Here is a 13,957-nt window from a genome sequence, read left to right as displayed (position 1 = left end):
ATGAAAGAATAGGTGTATAGACAAATGTGCTAAACTTTCTTCTCTGGTTCCTTGAGCTTTTCGAACTTTGTATTGGTATTCTGCCCAATTCACAATCACATCTATATACACAACAAGATTTACATTTATGCTTCTCTCGCTGTCTCTTGATGTTTCTCGATGAAAGGTTCACTCATGAATGTTTGCTTGTAGAGAGACATCCTAAAGCTTCATGGACTGACCCATTCCAAAAATGCTCCACATCTTCAAGCGTGGGATTACCGCAAACACTGTCCATATTTTGTATACATTTTGAGTGTACTATACACAGAATCTGAGCAGATTTTTCACTGCAAAAACTTATCCTCTTCTGTCAATTACACAATGCCATATGCTCATTGGTCAAAATGTCACACATGCATTAGGGTCAAAATGTTGCGCATGCATGTTAAGAACTTCACTGCAGTTTCTAACTAAACAAAAAAAAATAATTAAGCAGGAATTTCAATTTAGACATTTCCTTTGGGAAGCTAGAGGAACTATGATAGTGTTAAAAACAATTCTTTGAACTGGTATTGATATTGCAGGATTAATAAATTAACAGCTTAATCCAGATGATAAACAACGTATGGAACAAGTTCTAGAATTGTGTTGATTGTTTATTGTTTCATTAAGTGCTAGTGGGGAGGAGGTAAGTGAATATGGTTACTCAGGTTTAATTTTGCTGTGCATTCTAGCTCACAGACGTGGATAACTTACTTGCTCGTGATTCCTGCTTTTGTGACACACTCCAGTATAATTATCATTTTAATACAGTTTTCAGTTTGGAATAAAGGCTGATAGTTTCGAAAGAAACTGTTTGGGGCTGCATCGGCGGGAGTAACGAAATAATTTGGATATATCAACAAAGTTGAAATGGTAAATTGGCCACCGTAACGATTACAAAAGCTGACGTTTCGAACGTTAGCCCTTCGTCGGAGCCCTTCGTCATTCGCTCCGACGAAGAGCTAACGCTCGAAACGTCAGCTTGTGTAATCGTTACGGTGGCCAATTTACCATTTCGACTTTGTTGATATATCCAAATTATTCAGTTTGGAATGTCTTCTTAGTCTTGTGATCAAAGAGAAAAAAATTTTTATTTGGAATTATCACACACTTTAAATGACAGTAAACTTCAGGGATTGAAAACTGTGGAAGTCTAAAATCTGGAGGTGACTGATTTGGATCGTATTCCACAATTGGTTACCTTAATTTTTTATGCTGGTCAAAACATTATATTGCCATAGTTCTGCATTCTATGTTGATATAAAAGTAACGGGAGTCGAAAGGGCGACAGCATCCCTCTTCCCTTCTCCTCAGTAAGAGTTGTGATTGTTGTCATTTGATATATAAGGGAATGGGTTAGCAGTGCTTGAAATAACAGTTGATCAATAGACAATGTACATTCGGAAATAGGTTTTGTTCACTGAAATCCTTAGATGGCAGATTTCATCGTGTTATGTGTCACACGATGAGTGGGTCGGTGGTGTCAACTCTTTGAAAAAGCCTTCTGTTAACCAGTGATGGAATTTCAGCCAGCTTCAGCAGGCCGTCATAAGAGAGTGATTTATCGTTGAAAACTGCTCTCAAGGCCCTCTCCTGTAGTCTTTCAGCTTTACGTTTGTCTGAGGCTCTTCAGAAATGCCAGATGATACTGCAGTAGGTCAAGTGAGGTAAAATGGCGGCTTTATAAAGTTGTAGTTTAGCGTAAGTGGGTATTAGTTTTCTTAGACGACTTAAAACTCCTATCTGTTGACTTGCCTTCATTTGAAGGAAGGTTGACTACGGGTAAAGGAATCCTCAACGGCATATTATCAAGAGACAGCTTTGTGTCTGGCTTTGGGTACCAAGGCTTTCGACTGGTGTAATAATATGCAGCCCAGCTTGCAGCACAGGGTGGCAGGTATTATATTTTTCTAGTCCGGTAATTTCTTATATCAATTTTCTTCATTTCTCTTAAGATATTTTTATCTTCCTCCAGCGCTCTTTTCAATTCTTACTTGGTATCCAACAGATATTTGTAAAGTTTTTTTACTGATTACTACAGTTTGATTTTATTTTCCCTTTACAAACAATGTAGCCAGACAGGGGAGTGGTAACAGTGGTGATTCTTCTAACTATAAACGAAAAACAGTGGCAGGTAGTTTTTTTTCTATTACAGTGATTACCTATTTCCATTTTTTTTTCATGGTTCTTCATTTCAGAACATGGGTCGTCGGTGATACTGTCGATTGCATGTACCCTTTCACGCTTGTGATGAAAAACGTATTCTGTTGGCCTATCAAACTTCAGGGCTTCATTCAATGTTTTGACAAGTTCATTTGTCCCAAATTGCACTCGAAATCATGTGATTACCTATACAAATGCGGGCGAAACTGAAATTTCGGCTTTTTTGGTGTGTCTTAACAGAATATTCTCCTGAAGAAACCTTTGATGTAAAAACCTGTCGAGGTAAACTTGGAGAGCATTATAAAAGAACCGCCACGGTGCCCACTTCTGTGTGGTCCAAAGTTTGTCCCGTGAAGATTGACCAAATTTACACAAGGCTATCCGTGGTGAAAGAGGAACAAACCCCGTCTGGGTCATCACATTCAGAGCTAAATCATTACACTGAGGTTTTCATTGATGGCGAAGGAAACGCACAAAAGAGAATACTTGTTCAAGGGCAGACTGGAATTGGAAAGACCACCTTTGTGAAGAAAGTTGCTGTGGACTGGGCAGAACTTAATGACGAGAACACTGAACACGACATGAAGCTTGCAAAGAATCAAAATTATGAAGTGGAGTCAAATGACGGATCAGTTGAAGGCTTAGACGAAATTCAGAAGCAAGTCTTGAAAAAATTCGAACTTGTTCTTGTGGTTAATCTAAAGGAAGCTTCCAAATGCCAAACCCTCAGAGAAGTTATATGCCATTTCAATATTTTTCCTGAAGAAGACTCAGCTTTAGTGGATGAGATGCTAAGTTATATCGCGAAAAATCAAGAGAAAGTTTTGCTGGTGTTTGATAGCTACGACGAGTATGGTTGTGGACTCAACTCCGAAATTTACGACATATTTAGAAGAAAGAAACTGAGAAGTTGTTGCGTCTTGATAACAACTAGAATTTCCAAAGCGGACGAGCTTCGAGAGTTTAAGGATGTTCATGCCGAGATCACCGGATTCAGCAAATGGGATAGATTTTCTTTTATGTGCCCATTGCTTGGCAGTGAAACAGAAGCAAATGAGCTGGGAGTTCACCTATTTAAAGAGAATTTGCTAGGTTTAGCAAAAATTCCCCTCTTACTCCTCTTCTTTTGCACTTTGTGGAAGAAAGGAAAAGTGAAGACCTTCCCTGACACCAAAACGAACCTGTACCTGGAAATTGTCCAATGCATTGTGACTTATACTCAAGGAAAAAGTTCTCCTGCCCAGTTCAGCAAAGTAGAAGACTTTAAAGATATCCTAGCTGAGATAGGAAAGGTGGCGTTGGAGTGCCTCCTAAAGGACGACCATGCATTTGAGTATGATCAACTCTCCGTCGCCATCCGTTGTGAAGAAAGTCGCGGCATTGGTTTGCTTCAAGTTACCGAGTACGCAGAGAACCTTCGACCAGCTGGAATGGTGTCCTTTATCCACAAGAGTATACAAGAGTTTCTAGGAGCGTGGTATATCACCTACAGATGTATCCCTGAAAAATGTCTAGGGGGAATGGAGAAACATGCCCTCACTTTGGAGAGTTGTGCCACTTGGGAGAATGTTTTTCAGTTCATTTGCGGCTTGTCTAATGATGGAGTAGTCGTAGTCCTTGACCATTTCACCTCTGTCAGAATCGCTACACCAGATCTGGATTTATCGAAGACGGTTTTAGATATAGACAGCAATACAGACCCACCGTTTAATGACTTAACTTACAGGCAAGTCATGTTCAATAACCTGGTTTTTAATTCTCTTCAAGAGGTTCAGTCAAAAGGTGAACTCTTACAACGCTGTTCTTATTGTTTCGGGAGTGTCATCTTGGTTACCACATCACTTTCTCGCCTTCTACAAAAGATGGAAAGGGAGACTGTCGGAAGAGTTACAAATTTCACTGTTTTCGTTTACGAATCTTCCCTCCGGGTCCCAGTGTGGGCGCTTTATCAGTTGGTAAAAATTCTCCGTTGTCCGCAAAGTTTTGAGCTTCTGACAGTTGAAAACTTTTTACAAAAGTTAACAGAGGATCGAGATACAGTTACCTGCAGTAATTTCCGTTGTGAGCTTTTGTTCCGTAATGACGAGCTTCAGTTTTACTTAACGAGATTGACTGTAAAATGTAATGAGTTTGTAGAACTGTTCAATGCAAGTTTTGGGGCGTCTGCCTCATCTGGCTCGGAAGATACTGGTATAGAAAATTCAGTTGTGAAGTTTTTAAGATCCTTTCAGTGTAGCTGCATTCTGGAGGAGAAAGCAAGGGAGGCGCCGGGGCTGATAATCAGACACTGCAAAAGCTTGAAAAAGATTGGATTCGGAGGAAATGGATACCATGTCAGCGAAATTTTAAAACAGGTGCCAAACCCCAGTGAGTGTTTTGTGCAACTCGGCGCTACTCTTGATCCGTTCTTGGACGAACTGCAGTTGTCGACGGCAGAAATAGAAGAGCTTGCTAAGTTATTGCCAAGATTCCACAACATCATTACTCTTTGTGTGAAGTTTTTTCCATGGACTACAAAAGCAATAGACACATTAGTCACCAGTTTAACGCATCATTCTTTTGTAGTACTTATATTGAGAGGAATACAGCTGAGTTCTGCAGTGGTTAGAGCTCTCGGCCGGTCGCTTCTAGACATGTCATCCTTACAAGTTTTAGAACTAACCGGGTCGGGTCAAAGAATGTCGGAAGAGGAGGACATGGAGAGGTTGTTCGGTGGATTTTACAAAACGATGCCTTTGCGCATGTTCGCTTTTACTGGTTTTAGTATCGAAACCTGTATTGTCTCGATCAGCAAATGCTTCAGCTTCTTCCCTTTTTTGACGAGGCTGGACCTGGGAAATTTTTCTGATTTCAATCACGATGACTTTCAGCTTCTTCTATGGAACTTACGATGCAGTTCTGAACTAGAGAATGTGAGAGTACGCGTCCAACCACAGGATCCGCCTCACTGTTGGAAAGCAAAATTCAACAAAGGTGGTACTTTAGCACACAAAAATCTACGCGCACTGACATTAGAAGGAATGAGACTTACTCCTACAGCAGCTGCGATACTTGATCGGTCACTTTCAGAAATGCCGTTGTTGGAAGAATTAGAGATAACTTGTGGGGTGAATGAAGAAATTCTACAAGAGGAAGACATCGAGGCGCTTTTTGGTGGATTTAACAAGCCGGCACTACCTTTGCTGAAGCTTACTCTGAGTGGTTTCGAAGTGAGTTGTCTTCATCCACTTACCAAACGTTTCAAGTTCTTACCCAACATGGAAAAGATACACCTTGAAAAGGTAAACATGGATGAACGTGATTTAAGTTGTCTGCTTGAAAGCTTGAAGCTCAAAATTGATGTATTAAGTATTCAGGGCAACTCTCTGGGCTGTCCATTCTTTTGCAATCTACAATTCCACACAGATGCTTGGCCAAGTGCAAAAGAAACTGGATCTGAAGGAATTAAGCTTGACTCCAGCCGCAGCTGCAGCGCTTGGTCGGTCACTTCCTGAAATGCTGGTCTTAAAAGAACTGAGGCTTTCTGCAGGAAAAGAAAGTGATTTACAACCGGAAGAACTTGAGGCGCTGTTTGGCGGATTTCACAAAGCCCTGCCGCTTCTCAAGAACATAATCATTGGTTTCATGGTAAGAGGTAGTCTTGTTCCGCTCACAAATAGCCTTCGTTTCTTCCCGAATCTGAGGTGCTTATGCATAGCAGGGAACTTGGACGAACGTAACTCGTGCGATTTGCTGAAGAGTTTGAGATTTGTTCCTCATCTAGAATTGCTTGTCGTTAAGGGAAACCAGCTGAAATTCAATGATTGCTTCCTGAGAAGACCTGACTCAGAGGGAGTCACGCTCAACTTTCTTAAGAGACTGGAACTGGATGGAATAACCATGACATTGAGAGTAGCTAAGGTGCTTGGACTTTTACTTCCAGAAATGTCAGCATTAGAAACGCTAGCGTTAACTGGGGTGGAAGGTAGTATTTTAGAGGAGAATCATCTGGAGGCTCTGTTTTCTGGGCTCAACAATATAATGTCTTTGAGGAGTCTTTCTCTCCGCGGCTTCAGCATGACACGTTGTCTCATTCCTGTCTCCAAAAGATTGCACTACCTTTCTAGTGTAACCGAGATAACTTTTGACCAGTTGCTCATAGATGAGTGTAAATTATGTAGTTTCCTGAAAAGCTTAGGTCTGATTCCCTGTCTGCAGCATCTCAACTTAAAGATTCAGTCTCAAAGTACCGCCGATTGCTGCACAAGGGAAGCGAACAAATTCGATTGTTTGAAACTAACTTCCCTCCAACAATTGAATCTGAAGGGTGCATGCGTGACCCCATTGCTGGCGAGGCTTCTTGGGCGTTCCCTTCCAGAAATGCCTTCATTAAACACTTTGGAGATAATCGGGATGGATAGCATTTTGCGAGAAGAGGATTTGGAGTCATTGTTTGGCGGGTTTAACAAAACAATGTCTTTAACTTCCCTAACTTTCAACAATTTCAGTGTGAAAGGATGTCTCGCTCCTCTGACCAGAAAGTTGCGTTTCCTTCCCAGCCTGAAATATCTCGACCTCAAGATGCTAAACTTGGATTGTCTTGACCTCTGTAGTGCACTAGAAGCCCTTCGCGAGGCCCGTGGTTTACAAATACTGACGCTCTCAAGTGAACAGTTTGTTCATGAAGTGACACGTGTCGTACAACGCCTCTCCAATCTACTGACAGGGTGCTGGGTTGTCATTGATGGAACAACTTCTGAAGATGTTTTGAGGGAAGTTAGAGATGCCATTAAACAAACACGACCTGACGTTTACGTCCTAGCTAACGGACGTAGTATAAGATTTAAAGTTTTTCATCATTCCAATACGGCAGAACATCAAGCCAGTATGTAAATATCCCGTTATTCCTGAGTCTGTAGAAAAGATGCGAAGGGCAGTAAAAAACCTGCTGGGTTGATGGTAAGGACCGTGAAATCAGGATCAAGATCTACAGGTCCAAACCCTGGCTGCATTGTTTGTGTTGTGTTTTCTATCCCAGTACCTTTTATCGCCCAGGAGAAACGGTTTGCCTTGCCCATTCGGAATTGTCCAGATTGGTTACGGCAAAAGAAAAAGAATTTTTGAGGGCAGCGCACGTTGTGTATAACTTGTGGGCCCCTTTTTTTCTGAATTACAAAAGGTTTTTTCGAAATATTACAAATATGAAGGCGAAATAGGCAGAGATCACATATTCAAGACAGTCAAACTAATATTTAAATGGAACTGAAGCAAGAAGCTGAAAGAAAGGAACTCATTGTTCAGCGACAGAGACAACTCTAGAGTGACAAGTTATATTTTGTACCAAAGTGCTGCCTTAAGATACTTGCATAGACGAACATATTTAGGCAATGATCTCAATGATTTCTATTTTCTTACTGCAAGCGTCCGAAATCGTTAACAAAAACAGAATAAAACAGTTAACCGAAGTAAATGAAAAATACAGCTTCGAGGCAGCCAATGAGAAAATTTTCTGTAGTTTAAACAATACTAAGCATTAATCATGTGGTTTTTCATTTTGACAACGCTTTTATCGAAATACTGACTGATACCATTTCATCTGTCAGAGAAACTAAGAACTTGCGATCTTCTTGACACTGGTGAGATGTCAATGATATTTGTTTAATTCCAAGGCGACGGAGAGTTTTACATACACCCAGTGAAACGTTAACCATATTTCAAATTTTACAAAATAGGTTATGTGTAGTTTGTTGTTAAAAGCAAAAAATCTTTACAATCTTGTCCGTGTCTATCATTGTTGTTTGGCTGTGGTGGGAGATTTTGATATTACACGAGATGAGCGTCCGTTTCTGCATTGCAATGAAGCCAGTTGCTCAAGAAAAGTGGCATAACGTGATTTTAGCAAAGATTTCTGGGAAAAAAAACCAGATTGAATCTTTTGTAAATGTTGCTGGAGATAGCGTCCTCCTCGTTGAAACGGGAGGAAGTGGAACCCAGCCCCCCTCTCCTCCGCTCCTTAACTCAACTTTTCCATTGTTACAACGTCGCCTATGCCAGACCACGAATTCACCGAATCATTCTTAGATCCTATGTAATGCGAAACGTGCTTGAAGCCCCAAAACGAGTGGTGTTTGTGGGGATGTAACACAGACAGCTTGTTGTAATTTCAGTGTGTTTAAAGCCAAACACCTTAGTTACTTGCAAATCCATGATAGCGAATGGTTGATAAACCTCTCGGAATATATGTCGGCTTTGCGAATTCCCATCCTCGGAGACCCAATCCCGTGAAGTTATTTCGTCGCACGGTCCAAACAAACATAGTGAGCAACTGAGCTACTAGTATATGTCCGTGTTAAAACACACGAAAGGACTCTAAAGCACACTTCACTCTGATTGGGCAGAAAAACACAAAGATTTTCTGGAATCAATCAGATGGCAGAACGACTGCGACCGTTTGGAACTAGTCTTGTAAGATAATGTCCCCAGGGGCTCTTCGTGCCCTAACTTGAAATCGACCCTGGGTCTCCGAGGATGCGAATTCCCAGCCGTGATCAAGAAAACTTTACGCACAACAACAGGCTCTATTTGGATCTCTAAACCAGGATATTTAAATATGGAAAAATCGGTTTTAATCTAAGTACAGCGGAGTCCGTGTGGGGATATGCTGACCCATAAAGGCGAAAACATTAAGTTGTGACTTGTCTGTACGTCCATTCGTACGTACGCAATTTTGAAACTGTGTTGCATCACAAAGGAAGTTTCTTTCTATCCACTTAAACACTTTGATGCTTCAGATGAAAAGTAATTGTGTGACAAAACCTTCAAATTTCAAATTTCTTGAAGGAATTCATCAACGTCTAAGAGGAAACGAAATAAGTTTTCGACTTCATTTTTGCGAAATCTTGTTGGGAACTGTCTTCACAAGTTTATTACAAGTTTTAAAGAATGCAAAATAAGATGAACACTGCTCAAAGTTAGGTAGAGCTGATCGAGGCGGGCAGTTATTCAACGCAAACATAACATATAACCTTAATCTAGCAAAGTTACAATGATAAATGAAAAGTACCTTAAAATCAGCATAAAGCGATCTTTTACAGTTATTAAAATATCTGAACAATTAATGATTAACTTCAATTACAACGAGTAAGCGAGAAGAAAAGATAACTAACTATAGACCTTCACAAGAAAAGGAACGACTTTACTTTATCGATCGTAGCAGTATGCAGAACGTGCGTCATATTGAAAGTTGTTATTATATTGCTGGCTGCGGCCGAAGCGAAATGAAGTGAATCCTGTGTTCTGATTAGCTATCCGAGCGGGCAAGATGGGTCCCTCTTGCCCGCACGGGAGTGCCCGCTTTGATCCCGCTCAAGAAAAAAGGTGCGTGGAACAGACTTAAAGAATAAAGAGTTTAAAGAGATGTAATATCTATAGTAAAAAGAAACCTGTTTCACTATGAATATTGTATCTGTTTATCGTCATTCTCAATGGTGAGGGTCATCTAGCCCACAACATTTTTTTTTGATCAACGCACTGTTGAGGAGGCTAGTTCTGAAACACTACCTAACCTAGCCGAACTAATGCTTACACTCAGTTGTTTGTCATTTAGGGAACAACTATTTCAAACAAACTAATGGCGAAGCCATGGGTAGCAAAATGGGACCCAGCTATGTCAATCTTTTAGTAGGTTTCGGAGAACACCAACTTTTAAGTCATTACAAGGGTACCAAACTTTACTTGAATTCTACGGTCGCCAAACTGACGACTGTATGGGCGCTACCTCCTCTACCAGAGAGGAACTAACTCAATTTATCACCGCAGTCAATTTCTTCACCCGGCTTTTAAATGAATATACCGGAGAAGTTTCCAACAATTCTTCGTCCTGTTAGAGATTAAAGTTTGCATTTTAAGAAAAGGCCTATGCTCCATTGTGTATCCCAAATTTAGACTCACACAGATACAACAAACTTACTTGTTGTGTTTAACTTCGCATCCATCTCATGTCAAGAATTCCATTTTTTTTCTCAGTTCCTTAGACTTCGTCGTTTATGTAGAGATGACTCTGATTTTTTATGATAAATCAGAGGCAATGTAATAGTTTTTCCAAAAACGTGGTTATCCTGTTTCTGTCGTTTAAAGCGGGCCACCATGTGACTGTGCCCAACTTCTTGATCGACAGTCAGCACTACAAACGTCACAGAAGTAAAAAATTCCGACCGCATTCCATTCACTCTTACATTTTACCCTCACAACCACACAGTTAAAACCATTATTATCAAAACTTTAAGTAACTCCAAAACAATCCAGCGACTGGCACTATCTTTTCGCAACTTCCACCTGTTTCATTCAAACGCGACAGAAACATCGGCAATATTTTGATCAGTTCACTTCAAGCTAATGACTAACCCAGAACTTTCGAATGCGCTCGCGCACGATGCAAACTTGACCTTTTATTCACAACGTTGACAAAATATCGGGACCCAAACGATCCATTAAGTTTGTTGATCACTTCAAGTGCACATCCGCCGAGGTCATCGATTGCATAAATTGCACCTATCGCAAGAGGAGATACATCGGCAAAACATGAAGACGATTAGGTGCGCCGACCAATTCCGAGAACACTTGCGCGACGTAGAAAGGAATGACAAGGACGCATCAAAACCAGTCGCTAGACACTTTAATCTACCTGATCATATTAAGCCGCATATGACAGTCTGCTATCAACAAACGCTTTTCATTCTACTAATTTACTTTTCCTTTTTTCGTCACCATTTCCCCACCAATAGCAAAGCTCTACTTTGTGCATCTTAACACATACATAAGCCACAGTTCCTCCATTCGCTCTGACGAAGGGCTAACGCTAGAAACGTCGAGTTTTAAATCACACTGATTTACCGCTTGGGCAAGTAGCAAAGTAAGACAAAATATGATTGTTGAAACTTTTAACAAATTGAACATTTGTTGACTTAAATTAGGTGTCTTTGACTGGTTTTTGAATTTCCATATGTATTTAAACCATTTTTTAACTGAAAATTTAACGCTAATTCAAATAACTCAGTATCTTCCACTTAAAACTGATAATTCTTTGACAAGTGCAGGTTGTTTATATCTTACAGCCAAGGACTTACCGTCACATAAAAGAGCTACAACTACCGCGGGGAAAGTTCCATTTATGATTACACGAATGTCAGGCTTGTGCAAATGAAGTTTTAGCATTTTTAAATTTTCAACTCCGAATATTACATTTCTAGTGTTCTGATCGGTTCAGTCAATTCTAGTCTTATTCCGAGTCACCTTCTGTGACTTCTGTGATTTCTGTGGAAATGCATTGCACCGGAAAAAGGCTCTAAATACCCAACCGGTCAGGACTTAATGAAAATCAATAAGAAAGCTATTTCTTTCGCGGTTGTTGGATACGAGATAAGTTATAGCCAACTCAGCGATACTTACCTCGTTGGCTATTAGCCGTCTCGTATTCAACGTGCAGTCGTGAAATAATCGTTAAATATTCCGCCGAAGCAAATATATCTCATATTTTAAAGTGTTTCCGTTAGCCGCCCTGTCAACAAAATTAAAGAAAAATAATTTTCAGTTTACACGAAAATTACATGTAGATCATGGCAGTAACAGCTTGTTAATTGTTATTGATTCGCAAAATTTAATTTGCCTCAAGGGTTTCGATGCACCAAATAAGGAATCCAAGCTTTTCATCTTGCATTTTAAAATGCAGAAGAACACGTGTTAACTAAGAGATGTTACACCATCCGAGAGTCTTGAAAATTGAGATGAGTCAATTACAGCCACTCTCAGCTATCGACACCTATTTCGCAAAATGTTACCTGGGTACGGTTGGAATAGGTCCTTGATTTGCTAGTTTCGAATCTCAGCGAAAACTGGATACGCCTAAGGCATCGACATGAATTGGAGAAGAATAGGACAAGTCAATACCACACCTAACGTGGTGATCTTAAAATGGATGAAATCCAAACAATGATGAGAGATCACAAAGTACATTTGACTTCAGAGAGAGCTGAATTGAAAATGTTGTCGTCGACACGTAGTCGGACACAGACAAATGCGGAGAGGAGTCAGAGACATGAGGGAGGAATGCAAAAAAAGTGGTATAGGAAGTATATATGGGGAAAAAGGGGAACATGGCTGGAGAACGAGACTGGAAACATGAACTGCTTGAAAAAAAAAAAAAAAAAAAAAAAAAAAAACACTGACTCCACCTAATAAGCCATCTAAAATCACGTTCTTTTCGCAAGGTTTCCAAAAAGGTTTTTTGGTTGATCTTACCTTTTCAAAGCTATTGAAAGTCAGACATGTTCAAATTAGATTTATAACAGTATCAATACTGGTCGCTTAAGCGAGGGTAGTTCCAGTTTTCTTTGGGCGAAAATTGAACATTTTAATTTGCTCATGATACTTCCTTGTAATCATCAATTCGAAAAAAATACAAAGAATTACATTTCAGAAGTAAAACATTCAGTTCGAGTTTCCTAGACAAACTGTGCATGGTTGCGTGACACATGATTAATTCAGGTAAACAACGTTCTTTGTGACTTCCTAGCGGTAGACAAGAGAGGAGAACCAAGTTCTGTAGAGTCGTTTTGTCTATAAATATAATGTTTCACCTTTTTTTAGAATTCTTTTACAAGTTGCATATTTACGGTCATGGCGGCTTAGGCAAGTAAGGTGTCAAACTGAAAAATAGTTTTCAGTGTAAAAACACCGTTAAAATAGAAATACCTACGTTCTCACGATGGATCGATCTAAATATGCGAAGCAAAAAAAATTCCTCAAACGAGAGTTTTGAGAAAATACGAGTAATTCAATTTGTGGCATTTTTGATGATCGGCGCTGTTAAAAGCCGGCCTCTGAGCGTTGAAGCTATTTTTTGCCTGGAAAAAAATTATTTTATAATATTTTTGAAAAACCAAGGCGGTCTCGATTACTTTTAGACTAAGACAGATTCGCGGGCAAAGTTTAAAAGAAGTCGATGTTTTGAACCCAAATGCATCAGACTGCTTTTAAAGAGACTTCCTCTTAAAAATGCGCTAGAAAGGAGATACAACGTGTCAGTTTTCACTTACGTTCCAAGCTAACTTTGACTTTTTTTGCATCGCGGTTAAATTCACACTGCTTATCCATCTGCTTTTCTATGGAAAGTTTCCTTTTTTCCTTCGAGAAGCGCTTATGGCAGTTCCTGCTGAAACTGAATTGCCTTCCAAAGGACGTCGCTGATCTGGTGAAACTATTTCTGAGCTAAAGCTTGTCTATGTGCGCGAAGATAGTTCAAGGTGACAAAATAAGCACACTCGCTTACGGGCACTATAGCAAACAAAGAGGATAGACCTTCAGAGAAAAGGTTGAAGACAACGCATGGAAAAATGGAAAATGCGTAATTGAAGGAAGCTAAAGATACAAGGAGTGATGGTGGGTGAGATACTGAAGTAAGCGAAAGACACAGCGATTGGCTTAGAAAAATATGAGCCGCGGTCTGATTTGGTAAACTTGGGAAAGGAATGTGGTCCTGACTGAGGAAGCCGTTGGAGGGGAAGAGAACGTTGCGTGACGAGACCAAACAACGGCTTTAAGGGAGAATACTTGAAGCCATGCTGGCCTAAAAAGTAGTAAGCTACATCAGGAGCCCATTCTCCTGGCTACATAAAAAAATATCACCAAATGCTGCGATCGCGTGACTCACGTGACCTGGACGGCAAATAAATTTTATTAGTCACGCAGGTCATGCAATCAGTTTTTCTTTCCACTCGAAGGACCCTAGAGAGTC

General features: G+C 40.1%; 1 pseudogene across 1 annotated transcript in view; it reads left to right on the top strand.

The window, feature by feature from the left end:
- Nucleotides 1–7,944, top strand: part of LOC148735514 (uncharacterized) — a 13,408-nt pseudogene extending 5,464 nt beyond the window's left edge. The window contains exon 2 of the transcript XR_015998242.1: nucleotides 2,428–7,944. The product of XR_015998242.1 is annotated as an uncharacterized LOC148735514 (transcript). The remainder of the gene's footprint in view (nucleotides 1–2,427) is intronic.
- Nucleotides 7,945–13,957: the final 6,013 nt, after the last annotated feature.

This window comes from Stylophora pistillata, chromosome 3 (assembly GCF_964205215.1).
Source record: "Stylophora pistillata chromosome 3, jaStyPist1.2, whole genome shotgun sequence".
Lineage (NCBI taxonomy): Eukaryota > Metazoa > Cnidaria > Anthozoa > Scleractinia > Pocilloporidae > Stylophora > Stylophora pistillata.
The sequence above is the reverse complement of the archived record's forward strand: the minus strand, read 5'-3'. Positions and strand labels throughout refer to the sequence as shown.